Source organism: Varanus komodoensis, unplaced genomic scaffold (assembly GCF_004798865.1).
Source record: "Varanus komodoensis strain SLA01 unplaced genomic scaffold, ASM479886v1 scaffold85, whole genome shotgun sequence".
NCBI classification, from domain to species: Eukaryota; Metazoa; Chordata; class Lepidosauria; order Squamata; family Varanidae; genus Varanus; species Varanus komodoensis.
The window spans coordinates 815,975-834,982 of record NW_025336543.1 but is presented as its reverse complement, the minus strand read 5'-3'; the positions used below and the strand labels follow the sequence as shown (position 1 = coordinate 834,982).

The 19,008-nt window shown below is 41.9% G+C and overlaps 1 protein-coding gene across 23 annotated transcripts in view; it reads left to right on the top strand.

Moving 5' to 3' along the window:
* CACNA1C (calcium voltage-gated channel subunit alpha1 C) overlaps positions 1-19,008 on the top strand; it is a 536,805-nt gene that overhangs the window by 30,666 nt on the left and 487,131 nt on the right. The gene's annotated exons all lie outside the window — the stretch shown is intronic.

Here is a 19,008-nt window from a genome sequence, read left to right as displayed (position 1 = left end):
GGGGTCAGAACCCTGCTGGTACCTGGCATGCCTGCTGAGTTTCTGCTCCTCTTCAGCTAATCATTTATTTGTTCAGATTGACTTTTTAAGAAGAGCCTTCTGAGGTTTAGTTTTTCTACCTGGATGGAAACTTAAGTCAAATGGGATGGGATCATTGGGTAATATCTTCCAATGGGGGGATATAAACAGGGCCTCATAAGGTTGGGCATGAAGACCAATGCTTTTCAACCTACTTATAAATTACCTGGAATTAGGAATAAGCAGTACAGTGCCCAGGTTTGCTGATGATAGCAAACTGTTTAGGGTGATTTAAACCAAAAGGGATTGTGAGGAGCTCCAAAGGGATCTCCCCAAGCTGGGAGAATGGGCATCCAAAAGGCAAATGCAGTTTAATCTAAGCAAGTATAGAGAAATGCATGTCTGGGCAAAAAAATCCCAACTTCAAGTATAGGCTGATAGGATTTGAGCTAGCAGTGCCTGATCAAGAAAGAGATCTTTGGGGGGGGGGGGGGACAGTTCAGTGAAAGTCTTGGCCTAGTGCTCAGTTCTTGTGAAGAACGCAAACTCCATGCAAGGCATGATAAGGACATTGATTCAAAATAAAACTGCTGATATCATACTCTTACACAAATCTTTGGAGTGACCTCACTTAGAAAATTGTGTGCAGTTCTGGTCACTGCACCTGAGAAAGAAAAAAAGAGTTGGAAGAACTACAGAGAAGGGCAACAAAAATTATTGGGCCTGAAGGAACTACTCCATGGGGAGTGGCTACAACAACTAGTCTCAAGTAGACTGTTCAGCTTAGAAAAAGGCAAGTAAGGGGCGACATAAGAGAGGTGTTTAAAATTATGCATGGTGTGGAAAGGGAGACATTTTTCTCGATTTTACATAATACATGAACTCATGATCATCTCCTGAAGATGATTGGTGGAAGATTTCAGACATAAAAGGAAGTACTGCTTTACACAACACACGATAAAACTATGGAACTCACATTCACAGGAAGTAGTGAATACAGCCACCAAATTTGGATGGATTCATAAAGGAATTAGGCAAATTCATGGAGAAGTCTGTCAATGGCTACTAGCCTGGTCTGGTATGTGCTACTTCTATTATCAGAGGTGGCATGCCTGCACAGGCAGCTGGTTTGTCACTGTGTTAATGAAGTACTGGACTGGATAGATCATTAGTCTGATCCAGCATGGCTTTTCTTATGTTTCCTATGTTAGCTTCCAGTAGCTCCACACTAAGACAGGAATTCAAGTATTGCCCTTGATGTTGTTAGTGTCAGATAAGACTCAGGCATGGCAGTAAAATATTAATATCCTATTCATAAATAAGATATGACTTTTTGTAAGTTAACCTTAAACTTTGTCTACAGGGCAATCAGAGCTGACTTTTGCTATTTATGAGCAGCACCAATGGAAAACAAACAAAACAAAACTGAACAAACAAAAGACAGAAGTTTCCTGATTGGGAGCCTTGTTAATCCCATTGCTTTAAAACCAAAAGATTCTTGTAGCACTGCAAAGGATAAAAGTTTTCACAGACTAGAATCCATTCCTTAAGATACATTGAGTGTTATCTTGAGGTGACAGTCGTTTTTGTGTATCCATGCAAGTACACACAGAGATGAATAAAAAGAATGTTGTAAACAGTGGAGTTAAATGAAATGCAGAAAGTACAGTACAGTGACTATACAATTAAAGCTTAAACATATACAAAATAAGCACTTTAACATGGTTAAAGGTGTGATCCTGTGGCCTGCCAAAGCTGTCTAAGGGCGCAAAAGATTTCTTTTGGAATTGAGAGTCTGAAGGCTGAGCCACTGCTCTGTACCATTGCGGCCTGCGTGGAAATGACTGTGCTGGCAGTCTCTCTGAGGGTGCACTCAGGCCTTGGAAAGGACAGAAGGGTACATGGTGGCGTGGGAAGAGAAGAAGGATGGGGCCACTGTCTTATGCGAATTCCGGTGAGTGTCCCAGCATCCCTCCTTCCCTTGCACTAAAGCCAGACATACGAAAACAGTTGTCTAGAGCACATACTTGAAATGAAGTGCAGCCACAGTAGGGATTGTCACTGCCATACCTTGCATTGTGCACTGGATGCACATAAGCCTCTGAATTTGGAGGCTTGCATGCATCTGCCTCACAGTGCATTGGATTGTGCTCTAAGTAAATCAACACACAGTGGGACAGAAAGCCATCTGTCTCTGCAAGCACAACTAAATAAAGATAGAAAGGTTTACTCTGAATAGGGCTGTCAAGTGATTCAATAATGTGTAGCTGATGTTCTGCCTTCCAATCAATTAATCAGCAATAAATTAAACTTAAATAAGCCACCTCTTAACTACATCTCTACATGTCTATTGAGACACTGGGGGGAAATAATGGGAGATAGCTTTTGTTTATTCAGTGGGAAGTTATCAGTAACTGTTAGAAGAGAAAGTTTTTTCTAATATGTTCTTTTTCATGCCTTGTGTAGCAGTCACACACTAAAACTAAATAGCTTCCTGGGACTGACACAGGTGATTAGGGGAGAGGAGCGAGCCATGGGGACAGCACATGCACTTTGAAGAACAAGTTGGAAGGGGCTGCAGCAGGGGGTCTTGGGTGGAACCAATGCAGAGGTCTGGGAAGGAGTTAATCAAGCAGAAGGATACAGAGAAGGAGTGGCCTTGATGGCTTCAGAATACAAGGAAGCAGCAATCAGAGTGTCAGAGAAAGGGAACATGGGGAAGTGAGAAAGGAGAGAGAAATGGAGAAGAAATTGCCAGTGTGGCACAAGTGAAAAAGAAGCACAAAAAACAGTCAGCACAAGTAACACAACAGCCTGCTGGTCTCAGGTAGAAAGAGGAATGCCAACTGTAGCACCCTTTCTAGGGGTGCTAGGAGAAGTAAGACTCTCCAGAGCAAAAACTACAGGCAGATATCTCCAAGGGCTTGAGGGGCTGGTGCAATTCAGAACTATAAGGGAACTAGGATACAGTTGCCATGGTGAATGTAGGAACTGCTGCTGTATATAAGCACTAAATAAACCATTTGTTTGCTGTACATGCCTGAGTGCACGTCCTATTCGTTGGCCAAGAAAAACTCATATGGAACCATGTGATATGGAATTGCCTCTGGCTAGCTTAGAGCTGACACCTCCAAGAAACAGCTGTCCTTAACTCACCTCCCTTCCTCATACCACAGTAACATTTTAGATACCTTAATTGAAATAGCCCATACTGATGGGTTAACACAAGTTTTTAATTGGGTAACCTAACAACTATATCTTTCTGTACTAATTCTGAACAATGTGAACCAAAGCTACTATTTCAGTCCCTGGTCCTATACTTGACTCACTGTGGGAAAGAGACGCAGACACTTATATTGTGTAAGCCATCCTGAGTGCCTGGCGGAAGGACAGGATATGAATACTTGTAATAAATAAATAAACAGAAGCAAGTTGGTCTAAAGGAAGTAGCCTGGATTATGCAAATACCTTCCAGAAGACAAAGCAAGTATGTTTGGTGTGGTCACCTCTTCTCCTTTTGAGTCATTAACTGCAATTAAAACAATTGTGAAGGAAAGGGGAGGAACACCTGCTCAGATATCCTGAATGACAAGCACTGGATAAGGCTGGTTCATTGTTTCCCTGATTTATCATGATAGCCAAGGAATAGCCAGCAGCTCTGACAGCACATGCTTTTCATGCATAAGTTTCCAAGTTCATTCATGTTCCTCCAGAATGCTTTTGCGTGTCATCTTCTGGTAAGCAAGGGTGAGAGAAAACAATCAACTTCATGCCCTGGTTGTGGGCTTCCCAGTACCATCTAGTTGGCCACTGGGAACTAGATTGAGTTTTGATTTGATCCAGCAAGGATGGATTGTATTCATATGTCAAATAGCAGAGCAGGGAAATACCTTTTATTCTGTCTGATGACTTGGAGAAATACTGCCAGTCTGTTGTAGGCCCAGTACTTCAAGCCCATATATAGTGGCATTCTGACACAGAACTCACCTAATCATAAGACAGCAAATCCTATGACAGAAGCTTAATTGTTGCACTCTTAAGAAATAATCAGCTTGGTTCTCTGTTGTAATCTTTGCAGCTGAGGATGCAGGGCAAGGTCTGGAATAATTCCTGGATATGCCTTCCCAAGCAATCAAGGACAGGGAATCTAGAAAACCACATCCACAAACACAGTCCAAATTGTATGAATCCACCTTAAGAAAGTTCCAAGGGTCTCAGACAGCCAATCAGAGAGGGTTAATGGTAGTAAAGATGGAAATATTTCTAGCAGAGGTTCTCAGCCTGGTGAAGGTAACATGAAAGTGAAGGTGTGGCTGCTATAGCCCACCTCCTGAATGGCTAATTGGAAATTGTAGCTCTTTGCCCAAACAGGCATCTCTCCCCTTCCCTTCAGGGAAATACTTCAGTTTGACTGACACCTGTGAAAACAACTTGCTCTTCTTATAGGTTCTCATAGAAAAGTGCCATCTTCCTTCCTTGAAAGGGTCAAAGCTAGCAATTGGATGGGAGTAACTCAATTCCCACCTGTTTTCCACAGGAATCACTGAAAGAAATGAGCTCATACTGATTCTGGTATTTCATAAGTTGAATAGGTCAAAACTCTTCTGGACCACTTCTGATCAGATTCTGGCTATAGCCCATAAGGCTCACTGGAGCTGGACAATAGAGCTGGGTCTGAGTAGTGAATACTCAATTACATGAATCAATGGTTAGACTTGATACTGGTCAGTTTCATAGATAAGAATGGCTTGGGGTATTATGTAAGGTGAGCACAAGGGAAGGAAGTGCAAATGACTCCACTGTATATTTTTGTAATGTCTGAAGTCTAATGGACAATGAATGAAACATTGTTTTAATTATGTGTTTGAATCCTGTGCTTGGGATTCATGCCTTTTTCTTTGCAAAGGCAGCCACAAAGATTATGAGTTCATATTCTGCATAGAGTGGTTAAAGGACCACTTGTGGTTTTAGGAATGGTCTCTGAAGTATTGCTTGTGGATCCACTATTAAGTTGTATCAGATTGTCCGGTACTAAAGGTAAAGACTTTTTGGTGGTGGCTTCAAGTTTATGGAACTATCTCCCAGGACTTCTACATACACTCCTATATTGGTATTTTTAACTGGGCTTTGAGCTTTTTGTTCCAAAGATGCAAATGTAACAAATACATCTTACCATAGCAGAGAGATAAAATTGCATTAAAAATAAATACTGACCTCTTCCTGTGCTCTTAGCAGTCATCTGACATGGAGCAATTCAGCAGGTGAAGATTTTCCTGTGGTTGTGGAATGTGTTGCCAAACTGTCCCCAATTTCTAGCAGCCCTATGAATTAATGCCCTTCAAAATGTCATGTCCTTGACAGCACTGCTCAGGTCTTGCAAACTAAGATTCTCTTCGGATGGAAATAACACAAATGCAAAGGTATCACCTGCTTAACTACAGGTTGTTGAAGACAAAGGGCCAATAAAAACACTGGCAGTGTTAAAGTACCATGTGTGACTCTCCAGATGTGTGATTTTTTCTTCCATCAGCTCTGGCCATCATAGCCATTGGTGAGACATGATGGAAGTTGCAGTCCAGCAGTATCTGGCAGGCCACACCTTCCCCACTTTGTCTTAAAAGTGAGGGTAGAAAAATCTGTAGCCTTCCAGATATTGGACACCAATTCTCATAAGCCCCAGCTAGCATGATACATGGAGAGAAATTATGGGAACTATAGCTCAGCAACATCTGTAGAGTCATGGAACTTTTCAACATGAATCATTTATTGTGTGCCTTATCATTCTCTACTCACAGTTTATAGGTTTAGAAAAGATAACAATCTTCTGGTTTTGCTTCTATTTTAAAAGAACACTTCCCCAGGTTTTTTTAGAGTGGAGAAAATGGGGTATTTTTTAAAGTAAAAGAAATAGTATTTTCCTACATTACTAACAGTTGTTAATCTGCTATATCTACTTTTGGTTTCAATGTTGCAGAACAGTGGATATCCCAAGCCTATATCAAGAGCATTTCCTTTCCTGATTTTCCTCTTTATAACCTCTAGGTGGCATTGTGGTATATCACAAATACACAAGAAGAAATATGCTCTTCTTTGGTTTCATATTTAAATATCCATCTGGAGCAGAAGATATGCCATTAAGTTGGCTTCAAATAATATGCAGGGTACACATGCACATCACTGCTTACCAGCTAGACCTCAGTCATGAGAAGCAAAATGGCAGCCAGGATGAAGGGAACTTGACTGGAGAAAGATGTGGGAAGGACAATCCCATAAGCTTCCCTGCTAAGAGAGCATTCCTTCCCTCTCAACCCAAGGGGCCACTCCTGCAATCACAGATGCTTGAGAAGACTGCCAGCTGGAGTGGGTGGGGAAGAGGAGGCAAAAGCAAGCAAGGCAAAATGTCAGAGCAAGCAGATCTCGTTGAGGAAGGAAAAATGCTTTTGTCTGAAGCAGCAACCTCACAAGTAAACTTAGAAGCCTCTTGGAGGACCCTTCACGGGTGGAGTCTCTAGAAATGTTAAGTGTTCAAAGCACTTTGTATCCTTTTTGCAAAAATACTAGGCCTTATACTCTCCTTTTCCTGCCATTTTATTTAGTTTTTGTAAAAGTAGGCCAGACATCTCCTGAACCCATCCACACAGCTCCTTTATCTTCCTTACACACATATATAGCTTTCAACATGGCAAAGTACGGAGAGGAGGAGTGAAAAAGCTGAGTGGTACTGGTACTTGAGCTCTGCTGGCTAACAAAGCATCCAGAATAGCCAAAATGCTAGTAGGGGGCTGTCGGAAGGAACCATGGAGACCAGAAGAAAGAAACAAGGTTGCACGCGCGTGTGCATGTGTGCGCATGTATTTTGTAAGAAAGGGACAGGGGGAACAGCAGTAGATGGTGCTGCTTGAGGCAGGAAGAACAGTGTGGGTCTGAGGGAAAATGCCTTGAGGGTGATAGCAGAGACAAGTAGGTTTGAGGGCGGTACAGAAAGAGCTTAGGGGTCGCGAGCAGCCTGTGGGCTGCGGGTTGGTGACCCCTGATCTAGAGGTTATGTGGCAGAAAAGCAGGAAAAGAAAAGCTGTTTGTGTAGAGCTTAAATCTCAATTCTGCATTGAAAGCAAAAGTAGGTACAACTATTAACAGTCATGTGTAGAGAAGCTCACAAGTTCACCACCCTTGTTCTGAAAGCAGGCAACATTATTTCCCCAAACCTACAGTTGTAGAGGTGATGGATTTGCTAAAAGAACGTAAGCAGGGAAAGAGAGGCAAATAGTGTGCATATATATTCTATATGAGGCATCAGGCATTGTTTCATGTGCTAATTTTTGCATGTTTCAATAATAAATCACCCTGCACTCTATGAACCTCATTTCCCCCCAGCTGTGAACATATCGGCTTGCACAGTTACTCACAGATGGAGGGGGGAAACATGGAGAGCTATGAGCACAAAAGCCCTTATTTACTTTGCCTGTTGACTTCAAAGTTGAAGGTGGAATAAAGAACAGATTTTATAAAAGAGGTATACACAGTGCCTCTTAAAATTGATCCCTAATCCATTGATTTTTTTTTTTGCTTTTTCTGTGCATTGAATTTTATTATCCTATGCTTGTTTACTCATAAGTAAGTCATACTGTGTTAAATAGGACTTAATACAGCCTAAGGCTACAGTTGTATGCACAGTTACTTTGGAGTCCTATCTATTTTACTTGAGGATTTTCCATAGGATCTGGCTGCTTGACAGCAATCCTAAACACACTAAAGGTGCAGCCCTGTTGCCCCCTGCTATCATCTGGAGGGCCATAGGATTACCTGGACTCCCACCATTAATGTCCTCTGACCTCAGCGCTCAGACTATTAACAGCCCAGGCTTCTCTGCCTCTTGCTGCCCCAGCATTGAAAGAACAGTGTCAACTACCTCTCTGTGAGTGGAACTGTGCCTGGAAGAGGGCGAAAAGGAGTGTGCCAGAAGCAGCGAGTGGAAGGAGCTGGGATCATCTACCTGCACTGCCTCTTCTTAGTGCCCCAGCCTCCTTCCTTTCCTGTTCCTGGTGCCTTAACTAGACACCCCAAAGTGGATGTTTAGAGAAAATGCATGCAGCAAGGTGCAGTAGCAACAGAGATCACTAAAAACCTGGGAGAATAAGATCATCTTTACCTGGCTCTGGAAATACAGGGGCAATGCCATCTGAATGTCCTTGCATGGATACTAAAGGAAATGCAAAATAACAAATACAACCCCAATTCTTCGTAGAGCACCTAAGGCCATTCAAATCCATATGATTAGGAGGGCAAGCAATTCAGTTGACAATTTAATAAAAGCTAATAATGTGAAAAGACCATCTTTAAAATTATCTTTTGCATTTCCTGGTTCAATAACACACTGGAATAGCTAGTAGTGAAGGATGATGGGAAATGCAGTCCAACAGCATTTGGGTCTGAACCCTTGCAGCCCTATTAGTATACAATGGAGCAAGTGATTCAATACCTCTTTCTGCTATATCTGTGCTCCTGTGAAAATAATTGATGAATCCTAAGCTGATTGGTTAAGATTTTGCAAGAAGCCACCTGTATATTGCCATTTCATACATACTCAGAACAAGCGTGAATTAGTATTTTTGGAAGAGCTTGGCTTAACCATAAAAGTGTGCCCTATGTACAAAATCAGCCCTGCGTTTATCCATTAGTTTTTAAGAGAGATGAATATAGGCATGAATTTATTTTCTTTGATTTACATTGCTTAGCCAAGGAGCTTTTGCAGGTTTTTGAAATAAGCCCACAAAGTGTGGGGTGAGGTGAGGATACATGCCACTAACAGCTTTGAAACAGATTTATTTCATTCAAGTAGCCTTCAACTTAAACTGTTCCCCAAGTTGATCTTCAGTCTTTGATGTCTTTGCTCCCTGACGTCATGGGGAGGGCAGGGTTAGGTTAAGCAGGGAGTGTCAGCCAGAAACGAATGAAATGGTTCTATATTATTATTTCCCTGGAGCATTCTGCTGATTTTCTGATAGACATGTTAAGTACAAAGCCCAGACAGAATTTGGCTTTTGAATTACCTATAACATGTGTTTTATATCCCCAGCTATCCAGTTCAATTATCTTATAGGTTAACCAGAAAACAAGATGTGATGGACTTAAATGCAGCAGTGGGGCTAATCAGATATATCTCCATTGATTTAATGGAAATTGTGCCCAGTTACTCAGGGCTCAGCATAGCCTTACAGCTAGCAATAATCCCTACTGGTTAAATTACTAAGCATTTGGTTAGATTGCTCCTAACTTTTCCTGTTGTTCTTGCAAAGTAGCCATTGAGTCACAGCCTGTTCAATAAAAGACCTGGTTAGCTTGTTTTGTGTGCCTCACTGTAAATAGGACAGTCTGGTTTAAACTCAGGTGACAGGGTTGCCCCAATCAGATATGAAGTAAGGGGTGAGAGTTTTGAATGTATTTTATGTATGCTTATATTCATTTTTAGAACAAAAGGGGTGAATGGGTGCTAAAACTTCTCTAGGAAAGTCTCTTCAACCGAGTTCTAGTATTCAAACCAAGGGCACATGAGAGGAAAGAAAGCATATGGTATGGCAAGGACTGTGCTAAGTAGTGAAAAGATTCACGCTGGGACCCACAGAACAAAAATGCATATACTTGCATATGCACAGTTACATATCTTCTAAAGAGTGTGTGTTCTTAAAATATCCTGCCTCCAAAGGACATGCCTCTTTGTAAAAAGGAATGTATGGCAAGGGGAGAGGAGATCTTTAGATCTGGCAGGATGTTTCAAGGCATGGCAGTAGGACAGGAAGCACCTGGGGGCAAAACCGCCAACTAATCTGTATCTAATTGGATCGGATGTAACAAATCACCAGGGGCCAGCACCTTTATTTCAGCAAGTGCCAGTGGACAGCAGCATGGTGGGGCAGATGGCCTCCCAGACATTTTGGGTGGCATATAAAAAGTTCAGAGCTTCAGTCCTAGTGGGCCTTTTTCTAATACCTCTGTAGTGTGGTATGGAATTGGGGAGAACAGTGGAAAGGAGGAGGACAAGTTTCCTCATTTCTGCATATTCTGGCTCTAAGAACCTTGTGCATATACAGACACCCTTGCCTCCCTAGATATGTGGTTGGGGCAGGCCTGGGTTTAAATGGAGGAATCTACCATCATCTTGTTCACTTTGGCCCTGCTGTTTTTCAACATGGGAATTAAACCAAACTATTCTTCCTCTTTGCTGTTCCTGCTTTTATGCAGAACTTGAAAAAGCCAGCACAGTTCACCACTGTTTATTAGCGGCCTTGTCTTCTCTGAATTATGGGCAGTCTACTCTGATCATCATATGGTCATTTGGCTTTTTGTTTTTTATTATTATTTATTTTTTGTCAGGTGAGGAATGTTGAACATTTCCTTAGCCCTGCTGCAGTCATAAATTAGAACACAGAAAAGAGGAATTATGGGTGGCATTTATAGAAGCTGGGCTTTAAAAGAAAAGTATGTCCGAGAAGTTCTGCGGCATTGCTCCATGCGGATGGGAAGGATGAATTCACCAGATCCAAAGGCCTCCCAGCCCCTGTCTTCACCCCTGGGCTCCCATTTAACATGCTTTGTCAGGGGTAGAAGACTCATGGATCTGATTGACCCATGGCCTCTTCTTACAGTACCCCACCTTAATCACCAACGGGCCCTCCTTCCTTGCTCAGTGGCCCATCTACACCAAAAGGCTTTTTGGAGGACAGAGGAACTAAGGATGCTGCTGCTGCTCCTGCCCTGCCAGACGCTTACCAACCAAGTGTCCAGCACTTGCATGCTCAACATTGGAGCACACCCTAACACAATCCTACCCTGTAGCATTGTGCACTGAGGCAAAAGGGATGTTAAACATTTGCTTTGAGAATTTGTTTGCAAACCTAGAGGAATGTTTTAGAAAAGCTTGAATCCCCAGGTGTTGAGGTGCTTCTGCCACCCATCTACCCACAGCAGGCAGTGCATCTTTGCAGATGTACCCACACCTGTACCATATTCATTCCTTTTAGATGTGTTGATTGGGCTTAAAGCACTGGTGGTGCATGCTGAGCTACACGAGATATAGCCTGACAAGGGTTGCTGAGAGCCACCTAAAATGGAAGGAGGGGGTCATCTACATGTTTCAGCTAAGGCCACTCATTTCTCCTCATTCCCAGGCAATAGGGTGGGCAGGAAACTAACATCTGGAGAATGGCAACCAGTGACTTTTTTTTTTTGTCTAAAATTGAACCCAAAACGTGCCTTTTGCAACTTGCACTAAGGCAGACAGTTAAAACATTCGCTGCACCATTCAGAGACCAATTCTTCCATTCCAGTAATCCTTACAGAGCCATCGGAAACAGGACACTTCACTTTGCTGCTTGGCAGGATTAGGCTTAGTAGGCAAAAAGAGGGAGGGCAGTGGTGTGCAAGGGCAAATAAAGGCAAAAAATTAGAAAAGCATGATAAACCATGTTAGTATTTACTGCTTTGTACTGACAAATTATCATGCTTAATTATGCTTAAAATCTATGCCTAGAACATAGTGTATCACCTGCATTTTGGAGGACAAGATACTTAATCTTTCCATTGCAGACAATATAATATACTATATAGTTGATTTATTTGTACTACATGAATTTAATGTGTCTGTCTTCACCATGACATCTAATTTTTATGAAAATGATATTTTTGCCAGACTGGCAGCAAGCTTGTATGTGTGGCCAAACCGATGCTGTGTTAATCCTTCCCTTGCTTCAAAATTGCTCTGGAGTCAATGGTACTAGACAAGAGGGTATAGGATGGCAGCCAAAAATGACAGTGACTATAATGATCTCACATTGAAACTTGCTTGTTGAGATGATGAGGACAGGATTGCTAGGGGCTGGTGGGGGGGCAGGGAGCATGTGCAGGTGTTTTAACTAGTTCTGCTGCTACTCCCATACCTTTCAAAGAAGCGTGATGCACAGAAACATAGCAGAATAAATTTTTCTTGGCAAGTGAATACAGTTATGGAGGACAGCTTTTCCTTCCACAGTGAAAGCCTGGATGCAGTAACACTACGGAAGCAGACAGTCTTTGATAAGGATTGGAGAGGTGCAGTTACATATTGATGCAAGGGTGGCCAGTCTTTCAATATTGAGGCTCCTTTTCCTTTAGTGGTGAGGAAATTTTTGGCAGGTGCAGCTTCTCAGTGTTCTATATTACCATGTCAAGCGCAGTTGCTGAGATTGCTTCTTCACAGTTATTACAAATTTAGGAGCTGGAAAGCTGACTATCCTCACCTTTCTAAAGTGATTAAGGGTACAATATTAAGCAAGTTTAGAGAGAAAGAATGCCTACAACCTTTAGCATTGTTTCCTGGGACATGCTGGAGGATGCAGAACTTTTTTTCTAAAGATACATAGGTTAGTGCCTTGAATAAACCAAATTTGTGGTAACTTTCTCAATTTTAGTCCTAAAGACACTATCTTCAACAGGGTTGACATTAGGGATGGGCAATGTTGGCTACTGTATCTGCTAAGGCCCACATCTCTGCAGGAGCCACCTGCCACCACCTGGAGCCTCCCATACAAGCTACTTATCCTTCTTGCTCTCACTGTCTGTTTATTTACTCTGTCTGAGAAGATAAGCAGAAATGACCATGCTGAATTGAAGCTGCACCATTCTGGCAGGCCCAGGATGCAGGAGGCGCACACACATCTATGACAGAGCACCATGACCAAGTATGATGGAGGTGGATGGAGATCTCAGACCTGATGCAGTATGGCCAGAGGTCAAGACAAAGTCAGGAACATGAGAGCATAATAAAAGTCATGCTGGATAAGACCAAAGGTCTATTTAATCTAGCACTCTGTACACACCACTGCAAACAAGCTGTCCACAGGATTCTTCAAGCAGGAACCGTGCAAGACCTCCTCCTGCGCATGCTTCTCAGCAACTGTTACATGCAGGCGTGCCACCTCTGGTAAAGGAGGTAGCACATAGCCAGCAAGGTTAGTGCCCACTAGCCTTCTCATTCATGAATCTGTCCAGTCCCTTTCTAAAGCCATCTGTATGGGTGGCCATCACCACTTCCCATGACAGCACATTCCATCATTTAACTATACACTGTGTGAAGAAGTACTTTCTTTTATCTGTTCTAAACCTCCAGCCAATCTGCTTCATGGGATGACTCCAGGTTCAAGTGTTATGGGAACAAAAAATGTCTCTCTCTCTCATTTTCTGCACCATGCATTATTTTAAACACCTGTATTATATCTCCCCTTACCTTTTTTCTAAGCTGATCAGCTGTGTCAATTGCAATCATGTGTTTTAAATATTGTTTAGTATTGGATTCTTGGTCTTCTAACTGTCTCTTCCTTAGGAACAAAAGTCAGCCCTGGCCCTCTGAGGAGCACAGACAACAATAGACAGAGATTCTTCTGTCTACCCTGCCTCTTCATCACATCATTGTCAAATATTTCAACAGGGCCCTTACTACATTATAGCATGGATTCTTCTAGTAATGAACTTTTCCTTTTTTTAGGGTGAAAAGTTCTTTACTCAGGGCTAGCTTTAAAATAGTTCATTCTGAGAATATATGGATCAATTAGCTGCTTTGACTTAATATTGCACTCTCTTTTCTGGTACCAGCTGATAATTCTTGTACTTTTTTCTCACCATTTGTTCAATAGTTAGCCAACAGTGCTGCATCTGTCTTTCTTTCACTAGGTTGGCAGAAGTTTGTGATCCATGTTATGTTTACAACATTTTTTTTCCTGATGAACATTTTCTATGGACCATTGAAGCCTGAGTTTTAAATACTTACAGTTGGCCTAGTAAATAATATGTTTGGCCTTCCATGCCCTCAGCAGTGAGAAATTCAGAGCAACCTTTGCAAAGTCAAAAGCTACAATAGGATAATAGTAATCTCTGAATGAAAAATTGCAGAGACTTCTGGTACCTTTGTGGAAAATGTTTATCTACATAGGCTGAGCAAAAATAGCAAGAATGGATGCAGCATGGCATTGTAGCCAACAACCGGTGACACTTCCTATCTGTAAAATGGTGAATAAGAATAATCTACTTCAAAAGATAGCTGGTAAAACTGAAATAATGAGCTCCCATTCCACCTGGTTGGATTAGCTGGTGAAATGAGGCAGCACAGCCCACTCCATTGGCATGGATGGATCAACAGCCATTTTGTTCTTTTCTTCTACAGACTGCCCCCTAAGAGGGCATTCTATCTGGTTGTAGCATTTGTGTAACTTCATCAAGAGCAGCACATGAATTTGCTTACTTTCCACTTCCCTCCCCATACCCTTTTGCTTTTGTTTTGGGTCCGCCAGGTTGTAAGCCTGCAGGAAGTGAGTCCTGCATTTATTTGAACAGCACTAGAAGATGTAAGGTGCCTTGTAATAACTAAGAGATTAACAACTGCTGCAGCGGGGTGAACTTGAAGCCAAAGCCCAGGGCCTGAAAGCAGAGCCCTCCACTTTTTTCCTCTTGTAAAGAACCCAGGGCAGCTTACACAGTCCCATTTTATTCTTACAAAAGCAACTCTGTGATTGGGCCATTTTATTCTTACAAAAGCAACTCTGTGATTGGGCCAGTGATGCTCAGCCTAACCCACAAGTCATGATTGGTGTTATGACATAAGTAAGTTTGAAATGCAAACTGCACATGTTCAGAATGAGTCTGCTTTTACCCAACTTGGCAAATAGTTTTGTTGCTGTTGTTCTAACAATAGTACAAATGTTGAAGCTGTTGTAAAAACTAAGCACTTGGGTGTGTGAGTGAAATGGCTGTCTAAAGGGGTCCCCTATAGGACCATTAAATGCTCAATCCTATGTATATTTAGATAGGAAAATTATCTAACAGGAATGCTAGGAGCTGTATGACTTTTTCTTTCTAAGCATGCATGGGATTGTACCCTAGGTTCAGAGTCTAAAATTACCTACCTGCACCACTGAAAATAGTAATACAGTACTCTTTCTTACCCCACAACTTACTTTTGTGTTGGATACATTTCCCTGTGTGCTGGGCTGTGGATAAAGGGATAGGATCAGGGACCCTAATAAGTGGTGCTCAACAGGGCATAGCTGAGTTAGCGGCTTCAGAATGGTATGTCTAGCAAGACCAGCCAATGCAGGAAAGAGAGCACTAAATAGACTACTTTGAGAGAATAAAGCTTTTGTACCTTAATCCTTTTCCCAACTGTACAGTTGCAATGCTGAGGGTAGCTTCCCTTGCTATAGCTATACCATAATCACATGCCAGTGCATATCTAACTCACATTGTATAACCCACGCAAAAGAGGGAGGTATCAGCTGTCTTGAATGATCTCCAATGAGGAGTAATTTTTTTACTGGTTTTGACTGGTTCACCAGCAGTGAACTCATAAAAAAAGCTGACCTTGCCTCAGTAACACATATGCTGGGTACATCCCAGTGCATGGGATGCAAGGGGTCTTACATGAAGCCACCCTTGGACATCGACAGGAAGCAAACTAGTACAGAATTCAAGTGTACCAATTACATAATATTGCCTTAATCAGAACTAGGAAAAAAGGTGAGACTGGAACACATACAGGTGAAATGCTGAGGCCACTGTTCCAAAGATAAGACTGATGGCTGAGGAGAACCAGACATGTTCAAGTTCTGTAAGAAATTTAGTTGAACATTCAGAGATGGGTAGTGGTGGATTAAACATCATCAGTCCAATTGGACAGTGTCAGGTAAAACAGGCAGACAAACTGATCAGATATTCTTGGCAACTGGCCCATAATCAGCAAGGACCACTCTGAAGGTGGAGACAGCTCCTTTTGGTCTGGAAGGGAGGGGAGGTATGCAATTTGGCATCATTCTCATATATAAAGCTGTATTTCCCTAGTAGCCAATATTCTAACTTAAGCAGATTTAATAAAACTGTAGTTAGAAAGCTTTCTGCCCTGCTATGTTTGAAAAGAGGAGTCAGAGAAGATTGGCAAAGGTGGCAGCAGCTGAAACTCTTGTAGGAGCCTGATCTTCTGATCGTTGCATGTATTCAGTGTCAGCTAGCTCACTGCCTATTTGTTTCTGGGCCTAATGCAAGGTGCTGAAATTAGATGATTGATTTAAAGGCCTAAATGATCTGCAGTTGGGTTATACAAAGAAGTGCTTGCTGAGTGTTTGCATTCTACTGAAGATCAGCATTTAAAGCCCTGTTCTCTGGTGTGCTTGTGAGTACTGTGAGACTGGCAAGTACCAGGTATATGACTTTTTCTGTACTGACCCAACAGCTTTTGAATGCCCTAAATCAGTCCAATGGAGCTGCCTGTAACTTTCTAAACTTGGAGGACTGTGGGCATCCTGTGGAAAGTGAGAGGAATGTGGAAACAAAGATCACCTCTGCACTTCTGTTCTGTGAAGCAGCTAGACAGCTGATTTCAGCTACCAAACTGGGGCACTTTGAAGGGGAGGGAAGAAGGCTCAGGCACTTCCAGAGTATGTTGTATTCTAGTGGCACTGGTTTCCTCCTTCCCTCGTAAACACCCCTTAAGTGCAGTCTCCAGCATCACTGGTATGACTGAAAAGATGCAGGTGCTGCAATTCTTTCTGTTCTTGCTGCGAGGGAGGAGGGAAGGCCCCGCAAGCATGGATTCCCCATCCTGAGATCAGGACTATTTTTCCAGCTTGGCACTATGCTTCTGAAAAATACTATGGCCTTCTAGATGCTGTCCAGGGATCACCAGAGTGCTCTGCCCCACTTGCAGTGCCAGTGAACTGTAAGCAAAACTATTTAGGGTTAGGGTTAGGATTGGTACCCAGAGGGCCAAACAGTCACATAAATGTTAGTTTCATCAGTGCAATGCTAAGGTGACTTATTTAAAATGAATGCCTTGCAGGTAATTTTTCATACTGTTTAAAGGGGATTTACATTTATTCAGTAAATACCAGAAATCTGGATTGCCCCATTATATCATTTGAACAAAACATGTATTTTTCTTTACTGCATGCTCACTCCCAACATTTCTATAGCACTTTTTTGAAAAATCTCAGTAAATGTCCTCAGAGAACAATTATTCAAACTAGCAGTGTATAAAATGTGCAGATTTACTGTCAATGATTTAACCAGTCCAATTAGGGACTTAAGTAGCAATTGCTTCTGGTGTTTTACTGATGATTTTAATGGTAACAAAAAGAGTAATTCTGAGCGATATTGTCACAATTAATTTTTATTTTGTGAACAATTTAGAAAACACTGACTTTAGGTAAAAATTCAGTGCCGCAATGGTGGGTTGCAAAGTACTGGCGAATGCATGCAATCTAGAAATCATGCCTCAAGTCAGGTAATGACTGAAATGAAAAATAGACTATCAATGTATTCAACCAAATAGGCTAAGAAAACCAAGTCTACTTTCTCTAACCTTAGCCCAAGAATTACTTCACCAAAAGATGAAACAATCTTAAAAATCAAGATCGATGATTTACCAGGAGTTTGTTGCTGTTGTTCTGTGCTATCAACTTGTCTCTGACTTACTGTGATCCCATGAATGAATGCCCTCCAAAGTGTTCTGTCCTGCTTAGCTGTTGTTAATGCAAGGCTGTAGCTTCTTTTATGGAACTGATACATCTCATAGTTGGTTGTCTTCATTTTCTGTCTTCAATTTTTACAAATATGATTGTCTTCTCCAGTAAGTCTCGCCATCCCATGATGTGCCATGATGTGTTTTTTTCCTAATATAACAGCCTCAGTTTTGTAATTTTTGCTTCCAGAGAAGGTCTTGGCTTGATTTGATCCATTTGTTAATCTTTCCGTCAGTCTAGGGCAGTGGTGGCGAACCTATGGCACACGTGCCACAGTAAGGATGCAGAGCCCTCTCTGTCGGCATGCAAGCCAAGTTGCCCCAGCAGCTGAGCAATGGATAACAGTGCACACAGGGGCCATGAGCATGCTAGAAAAGGAGTAGGGGCACCAGGTGACGATGTCACGAACTGCGACTCATCCGAGCTTTTGCACGGCTGTGAGTGTGCTGCCAAGGATATTGCTTGGACTGGCTATGAGTTGTTTTATCTAGACTAAAACCTCAGTTCAGGTTTTATTGTAGTGTTGGCACTTTGCGATAAACAAGTGGGTTTTGGGTTGCAGTTTGGGCATTCGGTCTCTAAATGTTCGCCATCACTGGTCTAGGGTATTTGCAAAACCCTCCCCCATCACTATGTTCCAATGCATTTTCTTCCTGTTAGCATTCTTCAATGTCTGTGGTGTGGTTGACCTTTTACCTTGGTCTTCAATGAAATGTCCTTGTTGGGTTTTTTTTTAGTTCTTATTTTATTTATTTATTTATTTAATTTAGAAGACTTCTATGCCTCCCCATTCGCCGAAGCCTCGGGGCGGCTCATATCCATAAATAAACGTCCATAGAATAATATAAATTAACAGTATAAATTAAGTCGCCATTGCTGCCCTTCCAAGTTTCAGTCTTCTTCTAATTTCTTGGCTGTAGACTCCACTTGAAGTGATGACTGAGCTGAGGTATCTTTCACAATTTCAATGTTTTTACTCTTAATATTTAAGTTGTTTAATTCTTCTGTGGTCATAATATTTGTTAATGTTCAGCTGCAATCCTGCTTTTGTACTTTCTTTTAGCACAAGTAAGTGCCAGAAAATATTATCGGTGCATGGCAAATAGGATCATTTGAAATGTTTACTTTCCTTAGAACTAAGTTGCCTCCATATATGTGGCCAATGTTATCTGTGAATAATTTAGATAGTCTTCTGCGGGAGATTGTGCAACATACCCAGCACATTTCATATTAGAAAGAAAACACTGATGTCAGTCCCTTGGATGCGGAACACTATGGCTACAGTCCTATATACATTTCCCAGAGGGTAAAACTCAATAAGGCTTACCTCTGAGGGGACATTCATAGGATTGCAGCTTATATTTTCATGTCTAGAGTGACAGCCACCAGCAGTTTGCCTTGATGGAGTGAGATTGGTAGATGGCTCATGGACTCCTCCTCCCAATCCCATTCA